The sequence below is a fragment of the Mustela nivalis genome (assembly GCF_964662115.1).
Source record: "Mustela nivalis genome assembly, contig: HAP1_SCAFFOLD_39, whole genome shotgun sequence".
In the NCBI taxonomy this organism is placed as follows: domain Eukaryota; kingdom Metazoa; phylum Chordata; class Mammalia; order Carnivora; family Mustelidae; genus Mustela; species Mustela nivalis.
This window is the reverse complement of record NW_028136550.1, coordinates 3,130,203-3,139,536: the sequence shown is the minus strand read 5'-3', so window position 1 is coordinate 3,139,536 and position 9,334 is coordinate 3,130,203.

The following is a 9,334-nucleotide window of genomic DNA, read 5'->3' as shown; positions in this document are numbered from 1 at the left end:
GCCTGGGAAGTCCGCCTCGCCTTCCAATTGTCTCCTAGCAACTAGACAGTTTAGATGTAATGGATCTGCGGGAGCAACCGGGGTGGCTGAGTTGAAATGCACTTTCCAGAAAATGGGTCCTAACGTGTGTTTGTGTCCATGAGGGCCTTGGAATGGGGAGGTGGCACCGGGACCCTGAAGTATTCTCCTAAGCTTTGGCATAGCTACCATGCACAAGTTTCCTTGTGGAGACGAGATTTGTTCTGATGGGTGCCTCAGGAAATCCCCTCTGCTGGTATTGGAATGCAGGCTTTTGAGGAGAAATGCCTGTAAACCAAAGCAATGGATCCGATAATGGCCTCGGGTCCTGTCTGGTTCAATCTTCTTGGTATGAGTGGAGGTAGATGAGTGGAGGTAGATGCTCATCCGGTATCAACCGCCCTTTTTTGTCCCGGGCGACCTACACTATTGGGATGGCCTCAGGGACTTTGGAGGGTTCTCCTAATTTGTACGATGTTTGACAATGGAATGGGCAGAATTCCCATGGATTGGGTGGGGGCAGTCCTAATGTGTGGCTCCAGGGGCCCCAGCCTGGAGGGAGTGTGGCCCAGGACTTTGAGGACAGAAGACTGAAAACACAAACTCAGCTTAAGTTTGGGGACGTAGTTATGGCACGCCCGATCTACAAACCATGAGAAGAACTCTTCAGGACATGAAGAATGAGCGAGTCTGAGGAGCTTGCTCAGGCTTTTGTCTCTGGATTTTGTTTCAGCGATGGCCGTGGAATGTTGTGGATGTCTCATGGGCCATGGACGAATCTTCCTCTCTGTGGATTTCGCCTGATCCCAATTGTTTTTCGTCAATCTGTGGGATGGGAGGACTCCTTTCAGGTTTGTTACCTCAGGTGTCCCACCAAAAGAGGAATTCCAAAGCAGAGCCCTGGGGAAGAGTGAAGGGACAACCCGAACTATGGTTAAATATTGGGGCCTAGGCGCATGGCAAGCCCAATATGCTGTCTCTTCATATAGGCCCTGAGAGGCCTTACCTGAGGACTGGGCTCAGGCTGAGGGTCACAATGTGTGTTTGTGATCAATGTGGCCCGCAAGCATGGGCTGGGCCTCATGGGCCACGCTTGTTTCAACTACACTGAACGTTGGACAACATGCCAACCACAAGGTTTCTTGCCATAAGGAAAGAGTTCTGATTTCTGCATCATTCTCAACCCTGGGCAGTGTTTGGAGATAAGGTCTACGTTCTGGAGCCTGAAAACCGCAGTTGGGAAGAGATGACGACCTAAGGCCATGGCGGGTCCGATGTGCTCAGTGTGCGGCCAGCTGTCTGGGTGGGACCAGGAGGTCCAGGCTCAGGCTGGGTCAGAAGGGGAAATAGTGCCCAGGTCAGCCTATATGTTTGGGGTACAGCCGAATGGCGTGCAGGTTGATCCTCATTTGCGGTTTCGGGGTAGCCCTGAGGGCAATGTTTTACTTCTGTAGGGCAGGGAGAGTGCGGCATTGTAGTTCTGGATTGCCCAACTGGAGGGCTTGTGGGCCACTAGTCTGAAGACGGAGTCTGAGAACCCAAGCTAGGCCTAGGTTTCTGGGTGAGGATATGGCAGGCACAATCTACAGACCTCAATCGAGATCTCGTGCATCTGAAGTCAGGGCAAGGATCAGACGATCGCTCAGGTTGGACTTTCTGCCCTGATGGCCTTTCTTGAAGGGGGTTGGATCACGAGGACATGGGGGTTTTCCCACGATGGGAGTTGTGAGAAGCTCCAAACTGCAAAGATTCTTCTGCAGGACAATTGAGACCTGTTGGTTGGCTCCAGGCCAACGATTCCGAGCAGGGTTCTAAGGATGGATGGCTGGGTAGCCCACCTCGCATTCCAATGGTCTCCAAGCAACAAGACAGGTTAGATCTGCTGGATGTGGGGGCAACCGAGGAGGCTGAGTTGAAATGGACTCTCCTGTGGATGTGTCCTAATATGTTTTTGTGTCTATGGAGACCTTGGAATGAAGCGGTGGCCCTGGGGCCCTGAAGGGTTCTCCTAAACAGAGGCTTTGACACAGCTCCAACGTGCATGTTTCCCATGTGTAGATGAGATTTGTTCTGATGGGTGAGTCAAGAAACAGCCATATGCTGGTATTGAAATCCAGGCCTCTGAGGAGAGATGCCTGGAAACCAAAGCAATGGATCCGATTAGTGCCTAGGGGCCTGTTCGTTCCTTTTTACCTCTGGGGACATCAGTCTACGGGTCTGAGTGCAGGTAGGTGCTCAGATGGGCTCATATAGCCCCTGTTTGTCCTGGGAAGCCACAACTATTGGGATGGCCTCAGGGACTTTGAAGGTTATCCTACTAGTAGGGTTGTGGCCATTGGAATGGGCACATACAATTCCCTTGGAGAGGGCAAGTACAGTCCTCAGGTTTGGCTCCAGGGCCCTGAGCCTGTAGGGTGTGTAGGCCAGAGCTGTTTGGACAGTTGTCTGAAAACACAAACTCGGCTTATGTTTTGGTTCATAGGTATGGCAGGACTGATCTACAGACCATGAGGAGAACACTTCGGGATATGAAAAAAGGGCGAGTGTGAGGCTCTTGCTCAAGTTTTTGTCTCTGGATATCTTGTCACTCATGGTCGTGAAATTGCCGGGTGACTTCATGGGAAATGGACGAGTCTTACTCTCTGGGGGTTCGGTCCCGTCCAAAGAGTTTGGGATCATTCTGGGGATGGAAGAAGTCCGTTTTTTTGTAGTTGTCGATTTGTTTCATTTTGTTTTTCAACCTCAGAGGTCCCACCAAATGAGGGATTCCAGAGTAGAGCCCTGGGGTGGGGCGACTGGACAACCAGAAATCTGGTTAAAAATTGGGGACAGGGACATGTCAAGCCCATTATGACATCTAAAGGTCCAGCCACTGAGAGGACTTACTAGAGGACAGGACTCACGCTGAGGTCACAATGCGTGTTTATGCTCTCGTCGCACTCAAGAATGGGCGTGGCCTCAGCGTGAATGCTGGTTTCTCCTACACTGAACGTTGGACAACATGCCAACCACAAGGTTTCTTGCCATGGGTCAGGAAGAGTTCTGATTTCTGCATCACAGTCACCCGTGGGCAGTGATTGGAGATAAGGTCTAGGTTCTGAAGCCTGAAAACTGAGGTAGGGAAGAGATGATGACCTAAGGCCATGGCGGGTCTGATGTGCTCAGCGTGCGGTCAGCTGTCTGGGTGTTGGTCAGCAGGTCCGGGCTCAGGTTGTGTCAGACAGTGCATTAGTGCCCAGGTTAGACTATATAATTCGGGTACATTCGAGTGCCGTGTAGGTTTATCCTCATTTAAGCTGCCTGGGCTGCTCATTAGGAAATATATTTTTTCTAGAGGGCAGGCAGAGTGCTTCATTGTCGGTCCGGAATTGCCAAACTTGAGGGCTTCGGGGCCAGGAGAGTGAGGACGGAAGTCTGAGAACACAAGGTAGACTTCGGATTCAGGTTGAGGGCACGGCAGGTACCACCTGCAGATCTGAACCAATATCTCATGCATCTGAAGTCAGGGCGAGGATCTACGTTGGCTCAGGTTGGAGTTTCTGTGCATGACGGCCCCTTCATGAAGAGAGCGGAATCTCGAGGCCATGGAGGTTTTCCACGTTGGGAGATGTGGGATGCCCCCTTCAAGGATTCCTTCTGCGGGACAATTGAGACCTGTTGGACAGCTCCAGGACATCCCATATGGAATGACTCCAGAGCACCGTTCCAGGATGGATGCCTGGGAAGTCCGCCTCGCCTTCCAATTGTCTCCTAGCAACTAGACAGTTTAGATGTAATGGATCTGCGGGAGCAACCGGGGTGGCTGAGTTGAAATGCACTTTCCAGAAAATGGGTCCTAACGTGTGTTTGTGTCCATGAGGGCCTTGGAATGGGGAGGTGGCACCGGGACCCTGAAGTATTCTCCTAAGCTTTGGCATAGCTACCATGCACAAGTTTCCTTGTGGAGACGAGATTTGTTCTGATGGGTGCCTCAGGAAATCCCCTCTGCTGGTATTGGAATGCAGGCTTTTGAGGAGAAATGCCTGTAAACCAAAGCAATGGATCCGATAATGGCCTCGGGTCCTGTCTGGTTCAATCTTCTTGGTATGAGTGGAGGTAGATGAGTGGAGGTAGATGCTCATCCGGTATCAACCGCCCTTTTTTGTCCCGGGCGACCTACACTATTGGGATGGCCTCAGGGACTTTGGAGGGTTCTCCTAATTTGTACGATGTTTGACAATGGAATGGGCAGAATTCCCATGGATTGGGTGGGGGCAGTCCTAATGTGTGGCTCCAGGGGCCCCAGCCTGGAGGGAGTGTGGCCCAGGACTTTGAGGACAGAAGACTGAAAACACAAACTCAGCTTAAGTTTGGGGACGTAGTTATGGCACGCCCGATCTACAAACCATGAGAAGAACTCTTCAGGACATGAAGAATGAGCGAGTCTGAGGAGCTTGCTCAGGCTTTTGTCTCTGGATTTTGTTTCAGCGATGGCCGTGGAATGTTGTGGATGTCTCATGGGCCATGGACGAATCTTCCTCTCTGTGGATTTCGCCTGATCCCAATTGTTTTTCGTCAATCTGTGGGATGGGAGGACTCCTTTCAGGTTTGTTACCTTAGGTGTCCCACCAAAAGAGGAATTCCAAAGCAGAGCCCTGGGGAAGAGTGAAGGGACAACCCGAACTATGGTTAAATATTGGGGCCTAGGCGCATGGCAAGCCCAATATGCTGTCTCTTCATATAGGCCCTGAGAGGCCTTACCTGAGGACTGGGCTCAGGCTGAGGGTCACAATGTGTGTTTGTGATCAATGTGGCCCGCAAGCATGGGCTGGGCCTCATGGGCCACGCTTGTTTCAACTACACTGAACGTTGGACAACATGCCAACCACAAGGTTTCTTGCCATAAGGAAAGAGTTCTGATTTCTGCATCATTCTCAACCCTGGGCAGTGTTTGGAGATAAGGTCTACGTTCTGGAGCCTGAAAACCGCAGTTGGGAAGAGATGACGACCTAAGGCCATGGCGGGTCCGATGTGCTCAGTGTGCGGCCAGCTGTCTGGGTGGGACCAGGAGGTCCAGGCTCAGGCTGGGTCAGAAGGGGAAATAGTGCCCAGGTCAGCCTATATGTTTGGGGTACAGCCGAATGGCGTGCAGGTTGATCCTCATTTGCGGTTTCGGGGTAGCCCTGAGGGCAATGTTTTACTTCTGTAGGGCAGGGAGAGTGCGGCATTGTAGTTCTGGATTGCCCAACTGGAGGGCTTGTGGGCCACTAGTCTGAAGACGGAGTCTGAGAACCCAAGCTAGGCCTAGGTTTCTGGGTGAGGATATGGCAGGCACAATCTACAGACCTCAATCGAGATCTCGTGCATCTGAAGTCAGGGCAAGGATCAGACGATCGCTCAGGTTGGACTTTCTGCCCTGATGGCCTTTCTTGAAGGGGGTTGGATCACGAGGACATGGGGGTTTTCCCACGATGGGAGTTGTGAGAAGCTCCAAACTGCAAAGATTCTTCTGCAGGACAATTGAGACCTGTTGGTTGGCTCCAGGCCAACGATTCCGAGCAGGGTTCTAAGGATGGATGGCTGGGTAGCCCACCTCGCATTCCAATGGTCTCCAAGCAACAAGACAGGTTAGATCTGCTGGATGTGGGGGCAACCGAGGAGGCTGAGTTGAAATGGACTCTCCTGTGGATGTGTCCTAATATGTTTTTGTGTCTATGGAGACCTTGGAATGAAGCGGTGGCCCTGGGGCCCTGAAGGGTTCTCCTAAACAGAGGCTTTGACACAGCTCCAACGTGCATGTTTCCCATGTGTAGATGAGATTTGTTCTGATGGGTGAGTCAAGAAACAGCCATATGCTGGTATTGAAATCCAGGCCTCTGAGGAGAGATGCCTGGAAACCAAAGCAATGGATCCGATTAGTGCCTAGGGGCCTGTTCGTTCCTTTTTACCTCTGGGGACATCAGTCTACGGGTCTGAGTGCAGGTAGGTGCTCAGATGGGCTCATATAGCCCCTGTTTGTCCTGGGAAGCCACAACTATTGGGATGGCCTCAGGGACTTTGAAGGTTATCCTACTAGTAGGGTTGTGGCCATTGGAATGGGCACATACAATTCCCTTGGAGAGGGCAAGTACAGTCCTCAGGTTTGGCTCCAGGGCCCTGAGCCTGTAGGGTGTGTAGGCCAGAGCTGTTTGGACAGTTGTCTGAAAACACAAACTCGGCTTATGTTTTGGTTCATAGGTATGGCAGGACTGATCTACAGACCATGAGGAGAACACTTCGGGATATGAAAAAAGGGCGAGTGTGAGGCTCTTGCTCAAGTTTTTGTCTCTGGATATCTTGTCACTCATGGTCGTGAAATTGCCGGGTGACTTCATGGGAAATGGACGAGTCTTACTCTCTGGGTTTCGGTCCCGTCCAAAGAGTTTGGGGTCATTCTGGGGATGGAAGAAGTCCGTTTTTTTGTTGTTGTCGATTTGTTTCATTTTGTTTTTCAACCTCAGAGGTCCCACCAAATGAGGGATTCCAGAGTAGAGCCCTGGGGTGGGGCGAATGGACAACCAGAAATCTGGTTAAAAATTGGGGACTAGGGACATGTCAAGCCCATTATGACATCTAAAGGTCCAGCCACTGAGAGGACTTACTAGAGGACAGGACTCACGCTGAGGTCACAATGCGTGTTTATGCTCACGTCGCACTCAAGAATGGGCGTGGCCTCAGGGTGAATGCTGGTTTCTCCTACACTGAACGTTGGACAACATGCCAACCACAAGGTTTCTTGCCATGGGTCAGGAAGAGTTCTGATTTCTGCATCACAGTCACCCGTGGGCAGTGATTGGAGATAAGGTCTAGGTTCTGAAGCCTGAAAACTGAGGTAGGGAAGAGATGATGACCTAAGGCCATGGCGGGTCTGATGTGCTCAGCGTGCGGTCAGCTGTCTGGGTGTTGGTCAGCAGGTCCAGGCTCAGGTTGTGTCAGACAGTGCATTAGTGCCCAGGTTAGACTATATAATTCGGGTACATTCGATTGCCGTGTAGGTTTATCCTCATTTAAGCTGCCTGGGCTGCTCATTAGGCAATATATTTTTTCTAGAGGGCAGGCAGAGTGCTTCATTGTCGGTCCGGAATTGCCAAACTTGAGGGCTTCGGGGCCAGGAGAGTGAGGACGGAAGTCTGAGAACACAAGCTAGACTTCGGATTCAGGGTGAGGGCACGGTAGGTACCCCCTGCAGATCTGAACCAATATCTCATGCATCTGAAGTCAGGGCGAGGATCCGACGTTGGCTCAGGTTGGAGTTTCTGTGCATGACGGCCCCTTCATGAAGAGAGCGGAATCTCGAGGCCATGGAGGTTTTCCACGTTGGGAGATGTGGGATGCCCCCTTCAAGGATTCCTTCTGCGGGACAATTGAGAACTGTTGGACAGCTCCAGGACATCCCATATGGAATGACTCCAGAGCACCGTTCCAGGATGGATGCCTTGGAAGTCCGGCTCGCCTTCCAATTGTCTCCTAGCAACTAGACAGTTTAGATGTAATGGATCTGCGGGAGCAACCGGGGTGGCTGAGTTGAAATGCACTTTCCAGAGGATGGGTCCTAACGTGTGTTTGTGTCCATGAGGGCCTTGGAATGGGGAGGTGGCACCGGGACCCTGAAGTATTCTCCTAAGCTTTGGCATAGCTCCCATGTAAAAATTTCCTTGTGTAGACGAGATTTGTTCTGATGGGTGCCTCAGGAAATCCCCTCTGCTGGTATTGGAATGCAGGCTTTTGAGGAGACATGCCTGTAAACCAAAGCAATGGATCCGATAATGGCCTCGGGTCCTGTCTGGTTCAATCTTCTTGGTATGAGTGGAGGTAGATGAGTGGAGGTAGATGCTCAGCCGGTATCAACCGCCCTTTTTTGTCCCGGGCGACCTACACTATTGGGATGGCCTCAGGGACTTTGGAGGGTTCTCCTAATTTGTACGATTTTTGACAATGGAATGGGCAGAATTCCCATGGATTGGGTGGGGGCAGTCCTAATGTGTGGCTCCAGGGGCCCCAGCCTGGAGGGAGTGTGGCCCAGGACTTTGAGGACAGAAGACTGAAAACACAAACTCAGCTTAAGTTTGGGGACGTAGTTATGGCACGCCCGATCTACAAACCATGAGAAGAACTCTTCAGGACATGAAGAATGAGCGAGTCTGAGGAGCTTGCTCAGGCTTTTGTCTCTGGATTTTGTTTCAGCGATGGCCGTGGAATGTTGTGGAGGTCTCATGGGCCATGGACGAATCTTCCTCTCTGTGGATTTGGCCCGATCCCAATTGTTTTTCGTCAATCTGTGGGATGGGAGGACTCCTTTCAGGTTTGTTACCTCAGGTGTCCCACCAAAAGAGGAATTCCAAAGCAGAGCCCTGGGGAAGAGTGAAGGGACAACCCGAACTATGGTTAAAAATTGGGGCCTAGGGGCATGGCAAGCCCAATATGCTGTCTCTTCATATAGGCCCTGAGAGGCCTTACCTGAGGACTGGGCTCAGGCTGAGGGTCACAATGTGTGTTTGTGACCAATGTGGCCCGCAAGCATGGGCTGGGCCTCATGGGCCACGCTTGTTTCAACTACACTGAACGTTGGACAACATGCCAACCACAAGGTTTCTTGCCATGGGTAAAGAGTTCTGATTTCTGCATCATTTTCAACCCTGGGCAGTGGTTGGATATAAGGTCTAGGTTCTGGAGCCTGAAAACCGCAGTTGGGAAGAGATGACGACCTAAGGCCATGGCGGGTCCGATGTGCTCAGTGTGCGGCCAGCTGTCTGGGTGGGACCAGGAGGTCCAGGCTCAGGCTGGGTCAGAAGGGGAAATAGTGCCCAGGTCAGCCTATATGTTTGGGGTACAGCCGAATGGCGTGCAGGTTGATTTTCTTTTGGGGTTTCGGGGTAGCAATGAGGGCAATGTTTGACTTCTGTAGGGCAGGCAGAGTGCGGCATTGTAGTTCTGGATTGCCCAACTGGAGGGCTTGTGGGCCAGTAGTCTGAGGACGCAGTCTGAGAACCCAAGCTAGGCCTAGGTTTCTGGGTGAGGATATGGCAGGCACAATCTACAGACCTCAATCGAGATCTCGTGCATCTGAAGTCAGGGCAAGGATCAGATGATCGCTCAGGTTGGACTTTCTGCCCTGATGGCCCTTTCTTGAAGGGGGTTGGATCACGTGGACATGGGGGTTTTCCCACGATGGAAGTTGTGAGAAGCTCCAAACTGCAAAGATTCTTCTGCAGGACAATTGAGACCTGTTGGTTGGCTCCAGGCCAACGATTCCGAGCAGGGTTCTAAGGATGGATGGCTGGGTAGCCCACCTCGCATT